The sequence below is a fragment of the Sus scrofa genome, chromosome 5, assembly GCF_000003025.6.
Source record: "Sus scrofa isolate TJ Tabasco breed Duroc chromosome 5, Sscrofa11.1, whole genome shotgun sequence".
NCBI lineage: Eukaryota > Metazoa > Chordata > Mammalia > Artiodactyla > Suidae > Sus > Sus scrofa.
The window spans coordinates 49,159,675-49,183,605 of record NC_010447.5 but is presented as its reverse complement, the minus strand read 5'-3'; the positions used below and the strand labels follow the sequence as shown (position 1 = coordinate 49,183,605).

The window sequence follows — 23,931 nt, the reverse complement described above, 5'->3', positions numbered from 1 at the left end:
AGAACTAATACCAACTCTAATGCTCAGAAAATAAAAACTACTCAACTGAGTCTCTCTGGAAATCATTTCTTTTACTTCCTACCCATTTAAGAAAGAGCACAATAAAGATGTTCAAACTGGAGGTAAATGGTGAACATTCTGGATTACTACTTGATTTTCATTTTATTCGTAAATCATTCCACACATAAACATTCTGTGAATTGTACTGAATGACCACATATTTCCTCTAAACTAAGAAAATACTTAGACTTCAATGACTCTACATTTCAAGCACATGTAACTATTTGTGTTTCTTTACTGATAGTTAAAAAATAAGCAATAATAGTTCTAACAACTGGGTCAATTACTTATAGGAAGAGGTCAACTGAAACAAAAATGTCAAATGTTATCAACTAGTACCTTCAAATGACATGAAATGAAGTACACATTAACCCAAGATGCCAATGGAAACACATACTTACAAATCAGACATTAAATGACAGTATTTAACTAAAATAAAATTATACAGAGATATCCCATGTAAAGACCATTATCTGAAGAATCTGCCTACACAGGATTAACATGTTAGTTGCTTAATCCTTTAATTGTCTTACTAATAAAATATGCTACTAATTGTGTAAGACATTTTGGCCTTGCATTCCAAAAGACATATTTGCATTTCTCTTTGTATATGCTATAAAAACTAATATACAGTGTCATTAAAAAGTAATGTGACTGGTTTTTAAACAAACACACCATGTCATCCAAATGTACTTTCCCTTCAAAGTGGTTACCTTAGAATACCACTCACTCACCCTAAAGCTCAGCCATTACTCACAGTATTTCCATCTCCTTTTGAAACTGCTTTCCAAGTCTGTACCACACACATGCATACACATTTCTAAATATCCTCAATGGTGACAAATTTCATAATTTGAAAGTCAATTTTAGCCATTTTCATCACTTCAGAGAGACATTTATAGCCAACTCTGGTGAATAAAAAAAAAAAAGCATGATGAATCTTGGTATAAAATGCGAATAGAAAGTAATGAGATGGATGTTTTAGTCAAGCTTGCAAATGATTCAAAAGACAATTCTGAGAGGAAGTTTTCCAAAATGTTTTGAACAAGGGCATCAATGGAATCAGGGTTTTGCTTCTCTGGGTGACAAATCTGAAAAACAACATTAATATGAATGCATATAGTGTGATCATTGTCTTTAAAAATCAAACTCTGTACTTTTCGCTCATATTTTGCAAATACAAAAGAGAGCAGATATATATACATTATCATTCAGATGGTTATTTATGCACATTCTGAAGCTTCTCCTGGGCCAAACTAACCATAGGCTGTTTTGCAAAATGTTACATATAAACTGAACTCTTTTGATCTTTAAAAAAGTACAATTTTAAAAAATTCTTATTTTCATAGTCATATATTTAAATCCAACCCCAATCTTAGACCTCTATAAACTTTTTTTCTCCTATATACAGTCAAAACCTGACAAGAGCTCATTGGGATTATGCACAAAAACTGCAAATTTAAACAAGGTGTGATCGTACACTTTTTCACACATTATTGTATCATGCAGCACCAGAACACTAATGTATGCACAGTTCCAAAATAGCTTGGGTTATTACTGCACAGCCTTGAAAACTACTAAAATCCCAATAAGAGACCTTTCAAAAGCTGTTCGTTCATTATCATACACAAGTAAAAGCTTGCTTTCACTATTTGTCTTTTACAACAGAAAAAAATACAGAAATGCCTATGACATTGTCTCATAATTCTAAGGTCTTATTTCTTATTAGACTCTTTGTAGTTATGGAAGTTGTTTCATCAATATGAATATGACAATAAGATTCAATACTATTTAATCGACTCAATTATGGAACAAGTGTGCTTTTTTTTTCTTATGCTGCCCTACTTTCTTTTAAGTTGCATTTGAATTATTGATGAAGTTGCAATAAAGCATTTCTTTGTTACACATAGTTTAGAAGTAGAGAATGATGTTTCACGGTTAATTTTTAGACTCACAGTGATAAAATAAACACACTTGTTGTCCTTTCAAAGAAATTCAATGGCATGGTACAAGCTTAAAAGCATGACTTCTCCTTTTTTTTTCTATTGTCTTGAAAACGTGATGTGCTGAAATCATGAATATAAATACAAATGTGAAAGGAGAAAATGGTAAGCAAAGTGTGCTATAGAAAACACCATTCCAGGTCTTTCTGGGTAGTGAAAAGATTTATACCTGTGATGAATTTGGATTCTGCTTTTCCACAATTATTTCAAGGACTTGTTTAGACTTGTAGCAGGATAAGGCCCTGAAAAAATGGTAGAATGAATAGTTTTGGGGACAAGGACAATGTTTCTTATTTAGACTACTCCAGTCACTACATGGCACCTGAATGGCAAAAAGGCAACTCTAGCACACCACACACTCCCACTCGAACTGCTTTACCTATCTGCTTGATCCCAAGTCTGTTTATGCCATTTCTATTTGTTACCGTACTTGGGTAAATTAATTAAATTTTGCATAAGTAATACAATGTAAGGGCAAAAAGGATGTTGTTAGTGACACGAGATTGACTGCTTTGGAAAGAACAAAGGTAAATTTCATTTTCGAAAACCACAAAATCAGATGTCAAATAGAGTCATAAAATGGGAATAAAAATCAGGAAACTAGACAAATTCTGCACTTACACTACTTACACTGCTGGTCAAAAGCCTTTAAGCTCTCCAGTCATTTTTGGCAAATCAAAAGTATAAGCCGTAGAATACATATTTTTGGTGTGACTTACCTAAGAAGATAATGAGGGTTACCACTCAGGAGACCCACTGCTAAAAGCCCTGACTATACATCAATTAATTGCCAAATTGTTAAATATGGATAAACAATGAAACATCAATAAACAAATTCATAAATACATTGTTTAAAATCCTAAAATATTTAAGGATGATGTCATGTCCCTAAAATACTATGCTTTAGCAGTTTTTGTTTGCTTGTTTGTTTTTATCTTTTTGTCTTTTTAGGGCCGCACCCATGGCACATGGAAGTTCTCAGGCTAGGGGTCTAATGGAGCTAGAGCTGCTGCCCTATGCCACAGCCACAGCAACATCAGATCCAAGCCTCATCTGTGACCTACACCACAGCTCACAGCAATGCCAGATCCTTAACCCATTGAGCAAGGCCAGGGATCAAACCCACAACCTCATGGTTGCTAGTCGGATTCATTTCCACTGCACCACGACAGGAACTCCTAGCAGTTTTGTTTTTTGTTTTTCTTTTTTTAAATTAACAATTTCAGCTACAAGTTACAATTACACTAGAGAAGAGAATATCTCTCCAGCATGTCTGGCTGATTAACCTCTGTCCTTCTCAGTGGATTGGAAACTCTGTAAGTGCAAGGGCCAAATCTCTTTCACTGCCCATGGTAACTCCATTACTCAATGTTTGTCATATGTGACAAAGAACAGACTCACATTAAAAATATTTTAAATGAATGAATAATAGTTAATCATAGTCAAATATAACAACACTGTATATTTTAAATTCCTATTAAGAACAGTATGCAAATGGTTATAAAGACAATAAAAAGCAAATATGGATGGAATCATCTGAAGATTTCAAGGCACAATATTCATTTTATTTTATTTATTTATTTTCTTTTTTGTCTTTTTGCCATTTCTTGGGCCGCTCCCGCGGCATATGGAGGTTCCCAGGCTAGGGGTCGAATCAGAGCTGTAGCCACCAGCCTACGCCAGAGCCACGGCAACACAGGATCTGAGCTGCGTCCGCAACCTACACCACAGCTCACGGCAATGCCAGATCCTTAACCCACTGAGCAAGGCCAGGGATCAAACCCGCAACCTCATGGTTCCTAGTCGGATTTGTTAATCACTGAGCCACGACAGGAACTCCACAACATTTTTTTTAATGGCCACACATGCAGCATACGGAAGTTCCTAGGACAGAGACTACATCCAAACCACAACTGTGACCTATGCCACAACTGCAAAAATCCCAGATCCTTTTAACCCACTACCCCAGCCAGGGATCAAATGTGAGCCTCTGCAGAAACCCAAGCTACTACAGTCAGATTCTTAACCACTGTACCATGGCAAGAACTCCACACAGTTTTGTTTTTCGTTTTTTTGGTTTTCGTTTTTTTTTGAGAGACAGTGTATGTCCTTTACTTAGTAATGGAAAGATCACTTGTATATATATATAAAGGGAATCTTAATTTTTTTTTATTTTTAAAATAGCACTCTCTAGCATAATGAGGTTTCTGCCTTTTAACTTATGAACTACATTTAAGATTATGTGATTAGGTTTCCTTAGGGATCCAACCGTAATTCCCATATCCTTATTAAGACTTCATATACTGGTTCCACATCTGGCTACCTTTTAATTTTATCTGTAATGAAAAGTAATAACAACACTACCTGAAATGTATTTATCCCCTTCCTTCCAAGAAATTCAAAGCAACTAACATCTTGTGAGCAGACACTGTTACATATAAAAATGAAAACACAACTGAAATAAAACTTTTATTAACAAAATAAAAGATGTTAATAAGGAAGCCAAGCTATCCAAAATTCAGGAAAGATAAGTCTGGAATAATTCTTTAAAACACAGATGAGTTTTGCCATAAAAAAAAAAATGCTTATAATCATTTAAAATTCCAAAAGGACATGAAGGAACTTACTACAATTATGAAAGGTTTTGTATTTTCAGGCCCTCTATTGCTGAGATGACGCAAATAAAAATATCTTTTAATTATTCAATGTAACTGATTTATAAGTTTATGAATCAGAGGAAAAATAAGCAGTGAGAGAACATTCAAAAGCATTCTGGAATATAAAGCAGGAAACGGCTCATAAATTAGAGCCAGATATACAGAGGGGTAATGGTGTCAGTGTGGCCCCAACCTTTTGGTTAGTTATGAGGAATTGCTAAACAAGAGGAAATGCTAAGTCATTATGACCCTAGATAGTACAAATACACAAACAGACATACACATGTGTGCACAAACACACACATATACACACATTCTGCTCATGATTCTTAAAATAGCTTAAAGTATCACAATTGTGCTATAAAGCCTTATTTATTTTTAACACCTGTAGTTTATACCATCTCATTTAAATAGTTGCATAGGTCAAATCCATAATTACCAAAGTTTGTTGTCAGTACCCTTTCTCCTCTGTTTAGTATAACTTATGCTCTGGAAATTTAGCTCAAAAAGTTTTCAAGGTGGGTGGAAAAACAAAAAAAACAAACCATTGACATACTAAAAGAAAATATTACAATTTCTATTTATACTTCTTTTTTTTTTTTTATCTTTTTGCCATTTCTTGGGCCGCTCCTGCGGCATACGGAGGTTCTCAGGCTAGGGGTCAAATCGGAGCTGTAGCCACCAGCCTATGCCAGAGCCACAACAACACAGGATCCAAGCCACATCTGTGATCTACACTACAGCTCACGGCAACGCCGGATCCTTAACCCTCTGAGCAAGGCCAGGGACCGAACCCACAACCTCATGGTTCCTAGTCGGATTCGTTAACCACTGAGCCACGACAGGAATTCCGTATACTTCTTATTCTATAAATATTCTTTATTCCCTCTGTATCTCATGTCTTTCAATTTCTATTTTTGGGTGTTTGCAAAAGTAATATTCTCTTTGTATTGATGGTGTACGTACATATCCAAAAAGTCAGGAGAGCACTAACTTAGATGCCCATCTGGGAACCTGGACAACCTAGACCTGCAAAAGTCCATATACTGGGCAAAAATTCTTCCTGCTTTATCGATACACAGAGACACCATCTCCACCACCATATGTCTATGTCCAATTAGCTGTCCTATCACCAATTAAAAATTTCCTTTGGTCTTGTTCCATAAAGACATTTTGTCTAAAGCTGGAAGCTCAAGATGATCCACATTTTTTTTAAATCCAACTACTTAAAGATTTCCACAGGGGCCTTCATTTCACAACAGGAAGGACTTAATGCCCTTCTCTCTCCTTTGTTTCACCATTTTGTCACAGACTATTACAATTTTCATATGCTTGAGGAAGTAGCTTATGGACTATACTGTCTAACTTTTAGCTAAATTAAACCTTGTAAAGCAGACAAGCAGCTTAAAAAGATTTCCTGCAATACAAACAAAAAAGCTTGGGGTTTCACGTAATACTAGTAATGCTAATAATGTGCACAGGGGGAAAATGGCATAACTGTATCTCTTAGACCCACTGCCAGCTCTTTGTCAGCCGTACTTCAAACAAAGTCTATGAGAATTCAAAAAAGAGAGAGAGAAAATCTCAGGAACATTGTGTTTAGTGGATGCTATAGTATGCAACCTAGCAGCACTCATTTTTCAGCTATCAAGAGTGCTAGCTGCTAAAGACCTACATCTACATCCCTTCTCAAGAACTGCCCTCATCCAAAGTTCCCCCTGCCCCCCAGGAGTGGCCCACATTCAGCCAGTGAATGGCTACAGAGGCTTGGCCGCCCTGCCTCAGTACAGGGCATCTCTGAGGAGCCATCATATAGTTCCAGAGCTCCTCAAAGGTTTGCTGAAGTCTCAGCTGCATCACATTCATTTCTCCTTGGGCCTACTCTGCTTCTCTCAACCCCTCACATGTGCTCTCCCCAAAACCCACCCCAGTAAACTCACTGCATGAAAATCTACACATCAGTTAGTCTTCAGGGAACTCTGATGTAATAGCACCGTTACTTTGACTATCACTTAAATTGAAGCTTGCTCTCGGTGTTTATTGTGCCCTGAATACTAGCTCAAGTAAAACACATGTATATAAATTATGAACATGTGTGTGCTTTAAAAAATTTACTGATGGGGTACCCCTAAAGCATTAACATGCCACTAAATATGCAAAGACAGCACCCTCACTGTTGACTTGAGTCAGTTTTCCATTTGGGAGCTAATGTGTCATTAGTTCATTCACGAGCCAAGCAGACCATGTTACTCAACACCATGAGGTTCCCCATGGCCTATAAGACAAAACTTAAGGCATATGGGTCTATGATTTAAAAAAAATCACCTTGATCTGCCCACAGCCTCATCTCAGCTGGCTCCTAGTATGTACTTTATATAATCTACCAACACCAAACTTGCTGTAATTTCACAAACACACTACGCTATCTCTCACCTTCGTGCCTTTCTGATTATGTTGTCCTGTCTGCCTGGAATATCATCCTCCCTTCTCAGAATACCATCCTCTGCCCTACTTACTTAACTCAGAACCTTACCAAGGGCGGGTTGGTGGGAGAAGTGCGCCCAAATGCAGGCAATAAAGGGGTGTAATGGCTTCAGAAATTTTAAGAAGCATAATATAACGGATTAAAAGTCAAAAGGCTTCTGAGACTAATTCTGAATCATGTCAGTGATTAAATGGTCCTTCCAACCAGGGGTGACTGTCTCCAAGGCCCACCCTATATACGTCACCCCCCTTTTAAGATTGACTCAAATTCCAGTAAACATTGAGGACTTCTGGTAAAACTTGCAGGTTTGAACATAAGCCATTATTAACTCCAGGAAAACCAAAGAGTGGTATAAAAAGTAAAAGTTATCAATACATCATATTTTCAGTGATAAACAACAGAGTCAAAGTAACTGTGTTTACTGAATTGATTTAACCTTTTAAAAACGAAGAAATTATATTGGGAAAAGGGAAAAGGAGTATGTATGATTTTAGGAAATAGGGGTAGAAGAAGAGTAGTATAACAAAGCCAAATAACCAATAACTAACATTTTTTGAAAAATAAGAAAAGGAAGGAGTATAGGTGGGGTCAAGAATCAGATGGCAGCGGCCCCAGTCACAGCTGTGGCTCAGACTCAATCCCTGACCCAGAAACTTCCATATGCTGCAAGTGTGGCCATTAAAAAAAAAAAAAAAAAAAAAAAGGAAGGAGCTAAATTTTATTTGGAAATACAAAGTTGGTAGCAGTAGGAATGGAGCAGTCATGATCATCAGTAAGAAAGGAGTGCTGTTTAATTATGCAGCTTTGAGTTTTATACGATGTACACACATTATATTAATATGTATTCGACTGATAAAGTAATCAACTCTTACATCAATTCACTTAGAAAACCTTCCCCAACTTCTCTTCTGTGTTCCCAAAATACTTTATCACTACACCTATCACCCTGACATATAATTACCAGTCTGTTACTAGTTTCTCCTATCAAATAGAGGTTTGTACATTCAAGAACCAAGACTTACCTAACTTATATTTGTATCCCCTGGCAGAAATGATGCATAAATTTAAATTCAAATCTGAACTCAACAAATATCTGCTAAGGTCCAAGGAGACAAAAGTAGTAATAAGATCTAGGTTTCTGATTTCAAGCAGTAACATTTATGGCCATAAAATGTGATTGGATAATGGAGCTCATTATGGCCAAGGATTGTTTTATGTACTTTGTACTCATTCTCTCATTGACTCCGCACAACTGCTTTATGAAGTACGCATAATTATCCCACCCTGCAGATGAGGAATCACAGACTGAGAGAGGTTAAGTAGATCACCATGTTAAAAAGTAAATGACTTAGCATGTAAGTGATATAAGTGATTGTCCAAAATAGGAGTATAATATGGAACTACAGCATCCACATTCCAAGGCACAAACTCACAATATCTCACAGAAGATAAGACATTTTCATAACATACTTACAATATGGTATGATACATAGTACCGTATAGTTTTAGTCTTGAAAGTGGTTGATCAGAAGGAGGAATACTCGGTTAGTATATTCTGTGAGGATGCTGTGAAAAAGCTAAATTTAATTTGGAAATTCAGGGATGGGTATGGTTTCAGGAAATCTATACTATGGGATAATATACATAAAAGGAAAGTAAAGAAATGTGAGGAGTTCCTGTTGTGGCTCAGTGGTTAACGAACCCGACTGGGAACCATGAGGTTGCGGGTTTGATCCCTGACCTTGCTCAGTGGGTTAAGGATCTGGCATTGCTGTGAGCTCTGGTGTAGGTCACAGATGCGGCTCGGATCCCGCGTTGCTGTGGCTCTGGTGTAGGCCGGCGGCTACAGCTCCAATTAGACCCCTAGCCTGGGAACCTCCATATGCCATGGGACCGGCCCTAGAAAAGGCAAAAAGACAAAAAGACAAAAAAAAAAACAAATGTGAAAGCAAATACATATATGTAGACAAGAGGCACTGTATGTTTTGTATCAAAACTCTCTGCCTGAAAATGCAAGGCTTAAAGCCAGTACAGATCCAGCCCAGCAAAGTCCGTGGGAGATGTATGGATGCAGATTTATGCATCTCTTTTCTAAACCTATGAAACACGGAAACAGTGGGTAATTACCAAATGGAATATTCCATTAGGTTGGTAGAGGGAGACTGGGAAGACAGTCACAAAGCACCTGAAACGGGACGATTTTCCCTCTGTATTTGTTTGTGAAACCTTTCTTCTAGTCTCCATCTCTAAACCTCCAGCACCAAAATCCAAGCCACCATCTTTCTCTTGAGTGAATCACTTCAACAGCCACCTTACTGGCTTACCAAGGATTCCTTCTGCTCTTCAACTTGGTCTACATGCTCTAGGCACACATTTTATTAGTCTCTTGCTTAAAAACTATACCACCCTTATTATGAAGACTTACCTTCACAGACCCATCTGTATCCATTTCCCAGTCACTCTGCCCCAGCCATGCTCACCTTCTAATTCCAAGAAGACATCCTTCTCTCTCTCTCTCTATGGAACTCCTGCACATGCTACTTCCTATATCTCAAAAAGTTCTTTTCTTTTGCCCTCTTTACCTCATTAACCACTCTTCAAATGTGACTTCCTCAGGACAGCCTCCTCTGATGATCCTGCCAAGAGATACTTCTCCTACATGTTGTATATACTTTTGTGAAATACAGTTCCACAATTTGCAATCATAAATCTCAGTGATGGATGTTCCATAATGTCTCAGTGGTAACAACGAACACAACTAGTATCCATGAGGATGAGGGTTTGATCCCTGGCCTCACTCGGTGGGTTAAGGATCTGGCATTGCCGTGACTGTGGTGCAGATCAGCAGCTGCTGCTCCAATTTGACCCCTAGCCTGGGAACTTCCACAAGAGTGGCCCCAAAACGACAAAAAATAAAAAATAAATGCAGGTGATTATTTGATTAAAGTTCATTTTCCTTAGTAAAATTTAAACCCTTGTAGACAAGTATGTGCCTATTCCACACATCACAGAATCTAAGCAGTTAATGGGGTGCCTGGTTCACAATACGTGCTCAACGAATATCTGCTGATTACTAAATGAACAAAGGGACAAAGCAAAAAAAGAAACAAACAAAAAACAAAGTTAGTTGAAATTCACGATCAAGTGAATTGGGATCCAAGGAAAGTCAAATGATGAGGACATTTAAAGTAGCTGCAAACAACTCTAAAAGAACGCCCTGAGTCAGACAAGATTCAGATGCAAGCAGTGGCTTTTCATGTGATGCCCAAGGAACGCCCCTGGCATGAGCATTTGGAGAAGAGCTGACAAGGCTGACATGCCTCAGACAGTCTGAGAGTCATCTGGGAGATTGTGCTCATCCTGAATCCAGATCAGAAGCAAACTGTTCTCAAAAGGAAGGTTTCGAATATAAGCCTGAAAAGGTAGAAGACTTGGAGAAAATGGTAAGGCCCTTAAAAACCAGACTTAAGGTCTGAGTCCCCTGTGTGTGTAGTATTCAGGTACTTAGAATGTTTAAGAAAGGGGTGACATGATCTAAATAGCACGTTGGGAAGACTGTCCTAGCAGTGGTAAACAGAGCAGATTATAAAAGGAGATCTTACCTTGGGGAACTTTGCAAAAGTTCAAAAATAAGCTGAAAAGTGACTGACAGAGAGTGACAGAAGGACACGTACAAAGGAAGGGGAAAAATACAAGTGTCATTTTGAGAAATGACTCAACCAGACTTAAAAAATATACTTTCTACATTACAATGGGTACGAGCCCAAGCTTCAGAATCAGAACATCCTGGGTTAAAGTCTCAGCTCCACCACATACCAGCTACACTACTTTGGGCCAGCTCAGTTTCCTTATCTGTATAAGGATACATCAGAAAGTTACTGGAAAAAAATCAATAAAAATAGGAGTTCCCTGGTGGCACAATGGGTTAAGGATCCAGGGTTGTCACTGCAGTAGCTGGGGTTGCTGCTGTGGTACAGGTTCAATGCCTGGCCTGGGAATTTCAACATACAGAGGGCACACTCCCCGCCCTCCCCCCAGAAAAGAAAAAGAATCAATAAAAATAAAAATAAACTGCTTAGCACAATGCCTGGCAAGAGTAAACTATCCATCAACATTAACTGTTATTTCAAGGGCAAAGGTACATAGTGATGACATGCCATGGAAATTATTTGGGGGTGGGGGCTGTCTTCATGTCACATGAAGATAGTCACCTACATTGTAAAGAGTTAACTCCTGTCCTGGCTTCTGTCTGATCTTCTTTACAACACATTTGCCTTTCTGGCTTCTGATCTGGATTCCTGCCAAACATAATCTCTGCCCGACTCTTTCAGGGACCTTATTCTTCAAGCTGCTTGAGCCATTTCTAAACTTAAGCTTTCCACATTTATTTTCAACTTGCCCTCTTTCTCTAATGCTGCCCCCTAGAAGCAATCCCATACTAAACCTGGAGGCGAAAACCCTCGGTGGCTAAACACACCACTTCTTTCTTCCCGGGGAAATATCAGAAAGATTATGTTGAAAGCAAGTGCAATGTTAAACTCGGTTTTTAAGAGTTAACAGAGAGTGTTGTGTTTTTTTTTTTCCTCCAAGGATAGGTAATAGCATCAGATTCTGAAATTAAGCACAGCAGGGAGAAAAAGCCTGCATAGATTTCACAGAGTATCACAGGCCTCTGCAATAAAGCACTTAAAAATGCCTTGTATTGCTAATTCTTTACACAATCTCCTTTTATTTCCAAAGCATTACGCAGGGCTTGAGCCACGAGACGCGCATTGATGTTAACATTATACCGCTTGAATTAGAGCCATTTTTCTACTGAAATTCCTGTTAGGTATAGAATTACTTTTTACTATTTTCCCCCCAATACATTTTCCAGCCTAACTTTCCAGATCAAATGAATGGTTGCCTCATCTAACAATGCTGAACTCACCTTTGCAATCATTACTTTAGCAAGCATTCTTCCTTTGAAGATTCCCATAACCAAGCTTGGAGTTACGTGGGAAATCTGCCTACCTAAAGGGCGCTGGATCACAGGTCACTCTGGGAATTCTAAGCGAAGGAAGGAAGGCAATTCTCTCTTCTGTCTGCTTTCAGTTTCATACCTCCCACCCCATCCTACTCCCACCTCTAGTCAATACTCTTCAGTCACAGATTGAAATCTTCAGCAAATACTTATTCAAGAGCTAGTATCGGGGAGGCACTGTGCTAGGCATCACAGTGGATTTTCGACACAATAAAATGAAAGTGACATGAACAGCAAAGCACTGCTTGGTGAGAGGCAAACAATCAGATGCCAGTTCTACTAAACTCCAAATAGACTAAGAACTCGCAGTTTTATGAAGATCTGCTATTTTCATGATCACCCATCTATTGGTTAGCATTTGTAAAGTTTCTGTTCTCTTTTTAGAAGATGTTTTTGTAGCATTTAAAAGCTTTCTTTTCCAGTCCATGTGGAAAACCAGTCATTTATTCAATAAATATTTATCAAGTACTATGATCATATGGAGAACAAAACAAACTTAGTCCCTGTCCTCACATAGCAATTGCTGCTCCCAAGATAATACACACACACACAGCAGCCTTGTATTTGATCCCACACAAACCTCAGGTTTGTTTCTGCATTGTTTGCTTGTCTGTATGGAAGCACTCTCCTGTAAGGCCCATATTAGTCTAATTACAACCTCGTCCTTGGCTTACCCCACTAGGATTCCTCTTTGGCATACTCCTTCTCGACCTCTTTATAACCACAGTCATCATCATCATCAAACTATCCTAATCTATTTCCCACTATTACGCTCTCACTCCATCTGTTTTTTGTTCATTCATTAAGATAAGGTCTGTAGGAGTTCCCATTGTGGCACAGTGGTTAACACATCCGATTAGGAACCATGAGCTTGCGGGTTCGATCCCTGGCCTTGCTCAGTGGGTTAAGGATCTGGCATTGCCGTGACCTGTGGTGTAGGTCACAGATGTGGCTTGGATCCCACGTTGCTGTGGCTCTGGCGTAGGCTGGTGGCTATAGCTCCGATTTGACCCCTAGCCTGGGAACCTCCATATGCTGCGGGAGCGGCCCTAGAAAAGGCAAAAAGACAAAAAAAGATAAGGTCTCTAAGCCCCTACTATGTTCCAGACACCATTCTAAATATTTGGGGTACAGCACTGAATAAATAAATCAACTTCTGGTCTTCAGTTTACTTAACTACCTGTCCTATTAGAAAGAGCCTTCTAAGCCTGGAATGCACATAACTGCCACCCTCCCCTGCCCCCCACACATACCAACCTCAACCCACTTTGTGTCAGGTCCCCTCACTCCTGACCTTAAGCACACTAGTATTCTATATACTCAAATTTACTTAGGTTCTTTAAATTTTATTTCAAAACTCCTAAAACCAAATCACCAAAAAAAAGTCGTTTGAGCAATCCAACAATCACTCGTGTTTTATCTTGGCACTGCCACTACTCTTTGAGCATCTTACTTTACTTCCATATGCCATCTATATAACTCAGTACCAAATGAAATCAATAAAAAGAATTTTTATCACGGGCTCTTAAAATTTTATGTACAAAAGAATCACTAGTCATGCTTGTTAAAAATTCAGAATTACAGGGCTTCAACCACAGAGATTCGGGTTCCCAAAGTCTGTGTTGGGGCCAAAAAGGTAGATTTTTTTTTCAAAAGCATCCCAGGCAGGTGGTTTTCAGTTAGGTGACTGGTGATCACCTTTGAGACACAGTGTTCTACAAACTCCTTTGATGTCAGTTTTTTATGTATTCAGAAAGCTCTGCTTCAAGTCAGAAAATACTTCCTGTTAAGTATGGCTTAAGCAACATCTATCGGTGTGTTCAATACTCTCTGGGTTAATAAATGGATCAGTGGGTCCTTGATAATAATAACTGGCATTTAGAGATTACACCTCAGGCATCACTTCCAGTGACCGCTTCCCACCTTTTGCTAACTATCCCTGCGGTATGGTTAGCGCTCCCATTTCAGGGATGGGAACCCCACACCAGCACTTTGGCAAGAATACAGGTGGTTGAGTCAAAAAGACTAAAATCCAGGCAGTGATTCTCCTGCTCATGAGCTGAGGAATATAAGTAAGCACCTGACTGCTTGGAGTTTGGCCATCTGTGAAAAGGGTATAATAGCCACCTAATCTGTGGGCTATGAGGATTAAGTGGGATTATCCATGTAAAGCACCTAATACGTACCTGGAACATGGTCGATGCTCAACCACGGTTAGCTCCCCCATTTCCCCATCATGCAGGGCCGCCTGGCTCAGAATGAAGCTTGGTTTGCAAGACAAGTTGGCTCAGCAAGCATTGATCCTGTTGCTGCCCTGTTCCAGGCATTGTGATTGTGCTAAAAATACAGCACAGTGCCCTCAAGGAGCTTACCTTCCAAATGTTTGTCACCTGAGGCTACCCCTTCCAAATCGGGCAGTAGTATACTTGGCATGACCTCCACTTCTCACTTGCTCTGGTGAAATTAGCTCAATGCAGAGTGGTGATGGTGCCAGGAGAAGAAAGACTTTGTGGGAAGAGAAACACTAAGTAAATAAGCAATGAAGTGGGAAGGGAGGTGTGTTGTGGGGCTGAAGTCCCTAGAAATAAATAGTAAACCCATTAACTTTCTTTACAAACTTAAGAGATTGGCTTGGTTGGTTGGTTAGGGTGCATTCAAACTATCGCTTTACTTCCCAATCTAACATGGCAAAGGCACTGCTATTCTGCCTCCTGTAGTAAAAATATAGTGGCTATGAGACTGAGAAAGTAAAGAATGGAAAGTCAGGACAGAATTATAAGAAATGGTATGTGTGTGTTCCAAAGCAGTTCCCAGTGCAAGAGTAAATTAATGAGACTGACTGTGCCAGATACACGTGAGAGACTGCCAACACCATGTAGTAACACCAAGCATCACAAGAACTCACATGCAAACCTCAGCCGGCTTCAGCATTCAGTAGCCATGAAGTGCACCAGGGGATCCTAGCAGACATCCGATCTGAAAGCAGGCCCTAACCCAGGATGGGGATGGACCAGCAACTACAGGGGATACCATAGCTGGCTCAGCAAAGAGCCTCTCCAAATGTCAAGTCTGTCAACCTTTTAAACTAGTGACACTGAAGCAACTAGCACCCACTATTTGGGGAAAACTATGCCAAAAGCCTCACAATAAGCAGTCCTTATCCTGGGTACAGATTCCCTAGAGGGGGCACTTATCCGAGGAATGTGTCAAAAATTAGCTCTCTCTTCCTGCCTCTCATCCTCCTTGGATTCTGAAGTTGAACCCTTGCCAGGTTCCCACAGTACAACACACAGAACCACCTAAAAATCAGGGTCAAAGTACCAGGGGCCTCATGTATCCCAACATGCTAAGTCAATGTCTTCCATCCCCAAAATGCTCCCTAACATGCAGAAGGATCCCCCTCCCCAATATTACTGACAGCCAGTCTCCAATCTCCCTCACAAGTGTCCCACCCCCGATGCTGGCCCAAAAAAAAAAAGCAACAACTCAATTCTCAGTCCAATAACGTCTTTTCTCAGATGTTGTTCTCCCAGTGGGTAGAAGAATGAACTGCTGCAAGGCCACCAGCTCCTCTACAGTTTCTTTTAATTTAAAGTTACAACAGGAGGGAAGAAAAGAGACTTTCTATTAAGGGACAACTCCCTGAAGGGTCTCTTAGCCGACAATCGAAGGACTGCTCATGGCAGTGATCAAATCTAACGCAACAAAGTGCTGGTGGCTCTGTGACTCATCACAGCAGGAGCTCGCGCTGAGGGCCACTTGAGTTCAGTGCTTTGTGGCGCACGGCAAGTTGGTTTAGGAACAGTAACATTGGGGAGCAAAGACTTGCAAGGTGTTTGAGGCTCAAGATAAAATGCAGACTTATAGTGCAAGTTGCTTCTCAACTGAATCGGAGGCCTGGAGGGGTAAGGAAATGAAGAGTGTTCTGTCTACCTCACACTTTAGGGTAAATTACCTGAAGATGGTCAAGTCGGCTGGTCTATTGCATGGTTTACAGCCTGATTAAAAAATAAGGACTAAACTGAGAACTAAACTGAGCTATTTCGAAAAGGCAAACATTAAGGATGTCTGCTTGCATAAAAAATACCTTCGAATTACATGAAATACCTATTGTTTAAATATATACTTACAATCCCCTGACACAATTCAGCTATACCTCTCAGGTGCATTTTATGAGAACATTAAAAAGAGAGAACTATATATGTTGAGCATTTCCTCTGTGCCAGGCATAGTACTACGGATTTGTACATAATCTCATATAACCTCACTTAATCTTGACTAGCACTCTGTGAGGTGATGCTATCATTATGCTGATTTTCCAATGGAGAAAAATAAAGCATCTTAAGAAACCGCTAGGTCTTTTTCTTAGTGACAGGCCCATCCAACCAGAGCGAGTGCTCTGGGCTATACTTCCACACCAGCACTACACCACTCAGATCGCCTGTGGCCAGAATACAGAGGACTCAGTGCCCCCACCTGCTGCCCTTCTCTGTCTCTCGTAGCATTTGTGCTCCAAGGCCCTGCTTCCACCAGGCTGCTCCAAGCCAAAAGCCAAGTACTGAGACCAGTGGGGGTACGTAGATGTAGGCTATTCCTTTAAGACAGAGCAGTCCTCCAATGGCTGGCTCTCATCCACCTAGTCAAACCTTTCTCAGACTGTACTACCATCAAGCTTCTTCCTACTCAATCCTCCTTCCTTCCCTCCCTCCTTGCAAAAGTGTCAAATCTGGTTCACAGCTGAAAAACCAGCCTTCTCCTGCCACCATCCCCTCCAAAAACTTCTTACATATCTAATCCCATTTGGCGTCTGCCTCTAGAGGGACCCAAATTAATGCAATCATCAAGACATATGCTTTTTTAAAAAGCCTTTCCTTTATCTTTGGTCAGCTGTACTGACAGAGAAAGTCTCTGAATAACTGGTAAAGAAAACAAGCACTAATTTCTCCATGTTACTATACATTCTCTCTTCAAACAGGCAATGATACTTTGTGCCTTTCTCCTTGTACCCAGTTGAAACTAGGAGATTCTCTTTGAAGGAACTGTTGACTTTATAGAGCAAAATACTGCAGTTAGACTTACTTCTTTTTCCAAGTGAAATTTCTCTCTCTCCACCTGTGCTAAACTTAATATAACCCAGAGGCAGATGACTCTCAATGGATTAAAAATCACAATAAATTTTCACTAGTTGATACCTGTAATAAGAAATCAAAAATGATAACAAAAGCTCTATAGCTAGATCCCAAAGTTTTGTTTGCCTTTACCTAACATGTAGGATAAAATCACTGAAGGAACATTTATATGAATAAAAGCTAGAATTCACACTTGCACAAAATACAGCCTCTTAATAAAACCACGTTGTCAGAGATCATAAATAGATGTTAACTGAATCATGATTTTAAAGTGTTGATCTCAGCCTCAGGAAAGCGATATATTCTTCTCCTTGGATTCAAATAGGTTCAAAGAAAGTACAAAATGAAGCTTCAGACATTATTAATGATCAAAATGAAGATGTGACAGAAGGGAAAGAAGAGTGTAGCTAACATTTACTGAGCATCTAGCTCATGAGAGAACCTACGCTAGGAATCTGATATACAATATCTAGCATAATCCATGCAATATCCCTACAAGAAAAAGGACTACAAGCTCCAGCTTTAGAGGTTAGCATAAGGGGCAAAGAACTGAATGTTCAAAACTCCAAGTGAAGTCTTGGAAGAATTATAAATAGACCTAACTGAAAAGTTCCAAAAGGTAGTGGGATAGCTTCTTTTACATCCTGGTTCCCTACGGAATTGCCCACCTCCAAGACTTTAATTGGTGCTGCAGTGATAAGGCATTGCCTAAGCTTCTGGGGAATGCCAACTGGGGGTCATCCCTGTAATGGCAGCACTATTTGTCCCCTTTGGACATGGGGTAGCATATCACCATGAAGTAAATGAATGGCAAGTAACTGAGCATCAAAAATATGATCAGGTGAGTTTTTTAATGAACTTTCAGCAATAATGAATGGACCTCTACCTGTAGAATTCAATACCACCACCACCTCCACGGCTGCCACTTCCTGAAGATGCTTTTTTTCCAGGGTGTTTTGGGGGATTTTCTAAGGCTCAGTATTTAAAGGGTGGTGATTGCATGTATTCTTTAAATACATTCATTTCACCCCTAATTTTATCAATATGCTGACCCCACTGAATATCATCCTTACTCAAAAGCAATTACTGTCCTATAAGGTATGATTTGAGTGGTACAACAAGAAATCCCTATGTTTATAAGTATTTCTTCCTGGCAGTTTCACCTGATACTCCACTTCTTTCTCTAAGGAATTAGATGGTCATAATAAACTGTAATAAGAATAAGAATAAGAATAATAATAGCATTCAGTTAGAGAATTAAACCATAATGAGCTATTACCACCTTTGAATTCATTACTTTATGAGCCAGAGGTTAAATTGGGCAAATGGGGCAGAAATGCAGGAAAGTCCATTAAAGCACCCTGGGCTATTACCAAGGGCCCATGCTAAAGTTCAGGCCCCTGACTAGGAGAGCATTCAAAGGCACCCATATAGGCAGATAAAGGGGTAGAAGTTTGGAGGAAACAAACCAAAAAGTATATTCCCCTTTTCTTAATAAACAAGAACACTGAAGATAGCAAAGTTTATTTTTAAAAGTGCCATAGAAATGTCCCAGTATGGCCCAGCTGAAAGTGACTAAAAGCACCTGAGTGTCTGCCTTGCTTCTAAGGCATAAGTGCTCCATTTTTCCCCCTTTAAATATAAAAATTCATTATTTTTAAGCCAAAGGTTAGATCCTTGCTTCATATTCTTAGAAACTTCATTTTACTCTTCTGTTAAGAGCAACTTCATATGCAAATGAACTGTTGGTTTAACTGAAGACCATTAAATAACATTTCTGTATCTAAAATCCTTCTCCTAAACGTCACGTATGAGTGATAATTTATGTTATATTATACATGGAAAATAACAAAGACCCCACTCTCATTTACTATCCCCACTCCCTAAGGACCCTCAAATGGGAAATGGAATAACAAGACTGATCATAATTGGATAAGAACTATAATTCTTTAATTCATTCATCAAATTGAGGCATTTGGAACAGTTTATTTACAGAGTTGTTTAGACAGTTTTGTGTGGTGTTTTTTAAGATAAACCAAAATGCCTTTCTGAAAGAAGTTTCAGATCCCAAATCATTAACATATGAAAACCAAATGCAGACAATTTACAAATGGGTGTTTTAAAACAATGTTTGGAACAAAATTGGACTTTTATTTTATTAACTATCTACAAATCTAAGTCGAGGATGTAGTTTATTTGAACCAGCCAAGGACTTTCCTCGCCTTTAAAATAAATCTACATTTCTCAGGCTGAAAACCTGTGACAAGTGTGTGAGGGAATGCACTGATTTCAGGCCCAGACAAATAAGTTTTCCAAGCTACTCTCAAAACTCTAATTATAGCATTCTCTACCACTGGAGGTGATCAGATATTGAGTGAATCATCCATGTTATGCCAATCAAACATCTAAACACTTTTACCTGCTAGAAAGCTAAACAGTATTCACCACTAGAACTCTAAGTTGAAACTCAGTGTATTTTAGAAGATTTATAAAAACAAGTTTTACCATATCTTGCACATTATATTTTTTATATAATCTGCACATACCTTCAAAACATTGATTGCCTATCACTCAATAAAGGGATAGAGCTATTTCAAGAAGACAGTATATTCTTTTAATCGTTATATCATATTTTTATTTGCTTTATAAGAGAAAAATTCTCCACTCAAATTCATTCTTTTAATTGGAAAATGAGGTTTTAAACTCTCTCTATAGCTTGTGCCTTACCCCCAAAAAGGACAAAGAAAAAGAAGCTACACCTGAGTATAAACAGCACTCTTTTGCTATTTACTATTTATTCTGTACACTCCACAGATAACATCTTTATAATCGTATATTCATTTTTTTCTTTTACAAAACCATGTGCCAGTCTAAACAGGATGTTGTGCATTTACACATAGGTTAACTTGAAATAACCACTGGATCTCAAATGCCTGGTTATTTACCAAATTTGAGTTTTGAATCCTGTATGCCATTCAACCAGAACTGTTTAATCTCAATGACAAAATACAGGCTTTCTGTGATAAGAGTTGAAGCTCTCCTTTCCTGTATTGAGTACTCTTTTAAGTCTATGTCAGATTGGTTCGATATTGCCCAATCCAAAAGGCTATAAAAAGAGAGTTTTTAAAACCCACAAGCAAACAAAAACTCTGTTATTCTTCATGTACAAGGTTGTTAGAAGACCACTGGAAAGAAAGGAAAAAAAAGAAAGAATTTCAAGCGAGTATGCCACTATATAATTAACACAAATAACTAAATAATTATGCACATCCCTTCCCACCCCCACAATTAAATGTTTTTAAACAACTCATGTGATGAAAGATCTACCTTTTAGGCAAACAAAAGCAATGCCTACCAGTTTCAGGATTTAACTGATGCTGTGTTGCATCAGTTTTAAGTGATGCTTATGATTTTTATCTTGTATACTTCTGAGGACTAAACAGTTGATGACATAATCGGCAGGAGAACTTTACACAATGCCTAAAAGAACTTTCAGTGTAAGTACTTAGGATTTTAAATCATTGTGGCTGAATTTATCTAGGCTTCAGCCTCAGAGCTATATTTAAATCAGGAAGAAGCACCCCCAGAAACTCTGTCCCATGTATCTGCATTTGAAACCAGATTCCTTCCCTATCAGAGTTAATAGCAGTTCATGCACAGCTGAATTCCTTCAAAATTAGACAGATCAAAATTTAGCAGTTCTGTAAAGACTCTAAGAAATCGTCCTCCTTTTAAATGCTATAAAAGTCAAACTTAAAAAACATTTCCGTATACTTTAAAACCATCTGGCCCTTAACCTAATCACTCTTGGCAATCGAGCCTCACTCCTGTAATCCTGATCAAAAAAACTCTGCTCTGGTTTTTCTGATTGAAATGTCCATTGCCTACAAATCTCCCACGCGCCTACTTGATTGGCCTGTTTTGTTTGTGTGGCTTTTTTTTTTTTTTTTTTTAAGGATACTAGGGGCCATTATTTATGAACAGCAAGGAAACAAATCACTCTGTCTAGTCCCTCTGCAGATTCCCACATTTATTACCCCAAATCCCACAGATTTCCCTTGGTCTTGCCCTTGACTAAAGAACTGTGCTGGGCCTGAAGGGAGTCTCTGGGGAAATCGGCTCATGCCTTTCTAGACAAACTACGTTGGATATCTGGATATTGTGAGGATCTCAACTGAGTTAGAACAAATCCTTAAACTTTTCTCAAGAAGTACAGCTGTACCCAGAGTGCCTGGGTTGGCTGACACTGAAAATACAGGTCTGCATATTCACATAATTCTTCATTTTTTACCCACTTTAGCTGTGAAGGGAAGGCATCAAAATGAATTCCCACTCACCACACTGAATTTAGTCACAGAGACCAATGTCTTCAGATATTCACCAGGGTCAATCTATTTATTAACAGATTCGCTTTGCAACGTGTAAGGAAAATTACTATTAAAATATGTAAACAGTGCTTCGTGTGCATCGATGCCAGCAGATCAATACTCAACAAACTGCTGCTATCAAATGCAAACATTTCCAAATCCAATTTGATTTCAACTCCTATAACCTCTTTTCCTGGCTTTTTACTGCAGCCCCAAAAGTGCAGGCGAGATTTCCCAAAGCCGCGCTTAAAGTGACACAACACGTGAGCGGTCTCCAGTTGGTACACGGGCGCAAGGTGGGGGGAAAGTACTTGCAATTAAAAATTAAAGCTTCCGGTCTCTGAAATCTCTAAAATCCTGAAGGATGAAACTCGTTTCCGAAATCCCCCGGGGGGGGGTGAAGAGGGAGGAGGAATGGGGGGGGAAGGAATGGCAGAAAGCGAAACAAAAACATGTAAAGGGGGAGCGCACAGGTTACGGGCTGGGCCGGGGGTCGCCCTGCAGTCCTAGGAAGGGTCAGGACCCCGGTCCAACTTTGAGGGGCGTCGGCCGAGATGCCCGGACGAGCCCAGGATTTTCCCTGCGCTCCTGCCCTCCCTGCTCCTCACCACCTCCGCCGCCACCACTTGCAAAAACAATACCGGCGACAGCACGCAGGCTCCCCAAGCAAAATATAAAGTTATCCCATTTCCTGAACCGGGGCCAAGCCCGCACTCCGGGGTCCCCGCGGTCGGCCGCCCCCCGAGGGTGACAGGGCCGCCGCCAGCCTCCAACCGTCTCCCGCCTCCCCGCGCCCCCACCCCGTCCCCCTCCCTCTGTACTTGAGGAAACTCCGGCGGCGGCCCCCTCCCTCCTCCGCCGGCTCTCCAGCTGGAGCGGCGAACGAGTGCGGAGTGGCGGGCAAGGCGAGCGGCAGAGGGGAGCTCTGCGCCTTGGAGGGCTGCCCACAACCACGTCGGGACCAACAACAAAGTTAAAACGCAGCGATTCACGCACCTTACCGGCTCTCCTCAACGTCTCCTCCGGCGTGGGATGCAAAGTGGCACAGCGGCGGGCCGGGGGCCCCCGGGAGGAGACTGGAGATGGGTTTTGGTGGCTCGCCTTTTTCACTGTGTGTGTATGTGTGTCTCTGTGTCTGTGTGTGTCCGTGTGTGTGTGTGTGTGTGTGTGCGCGCGCGCGCGCGCGTCCCTCTCCCCCCCGTCGCTCGCTCGCGCTCCCCGTGTAGCTCTCAAGGACGAGGTGAAATCCCTTTGCTGGTCATGAGGCGGCTTCGGAGACAAACAACACAATGCGAGTGCAAATAACAAAAGGCAAAAAGACAGTCGGAACAATGGGGGAGGCGAGGGCAGCGCACCCGCCGCCGGTCAGCGCGGCCCGGCGCCCGCCCCGGGGGTGCGGCGGGGGCGGGGGCGCGCGCGGGGGCGGCGCCGGGGGCTCGCGCTCCCTCCAGGTCGCCCCCGGGCTCCCGCAAACCCACCCTGACCTCCTTCCTGCCGCTCGCCGCCCGGCCGCACTCTCTGTCCATCCGAAGGGAAGGCGCCCCAGAGTTTGCGTCCCCGTCTGCTGCAGAGTAACTAGATTGTAAATAACGCGGCGATGACCCACACCGTGCAGGAATGTTTAAAAAAAAAAAAAATCTGCCCTCCATTTAAATGAGCGATAAAAAGAAATGGCAGGAGGGGAAGGAGGCTGGGAGAGGGGGATATCTCTAGATCTCGGTGGAGCTCGCGTCTATAAATACGCATTCATGTTTAGTCAAGTCCCCTTTGTCAACTTCTTCCCTGCGCTGGAACCTCGCCGGCTGTCCTGTAACCATTACCTGGGCCCTTTCGTGTCGCCCACCCCCGTTTGCACACGGTAAAGCCGGCGCGGAGAGCGCGCGTGGGGGTCTGCGGAAGTCCGCGGAACCTTCTGGGAGGAGAGCCGCCGTCCGCCCAGCGCCGAGGCTGGGAGCTTCGAGACGTTGGTTTTTAAAGCGACCACTGCCTCCCCGAGAGCGGCTCTGCGCCCGCAGGCCCCCGCCACCGGCACTTTGCACCCACCTACTCCTTGGCGGGTAGGGGGCAGAAAAGTTTTGAGGCGCTCTCATCGCAGCCTCCGGGGTGGTTGAACTGGTTTTTGTTTTGTGTGGCCGAAGCCAAAAATCCCAGTGCCCAAGAACCGGGGAATGATGTTTAGGGGTCTAAAACGGGTCGGTGCTAGGCTT

At 40.9% G+C, this 23,931-nt stretch overlaps 1 protein-coding gene across 26 annotated transcripts in view; it reads right to left on the bottom strand.

Annotated features, from left to right (window-relative positions):
• The window catches only part of SOX5 (SRY-box 5), a 1,006,514-nt gene extending 982,858 nt beyond the window's left edge, over positions 1-23,656 (bottom strand). For 16 of the 26 annotated variants that reach the window (XM_021092932.1, XM_021092937.1, XM_021092927.1 and 13 more), the window contains exon 1: positions 22,721-23,121. The gene's annotated coding sequence lies outside the window, so the exon portion shown is untranslated. The other 10 variants (XM_021092936.1, XM_021092946.1, XM_021092949.1 and 7 more) reach the window with 4 other exon arrangements.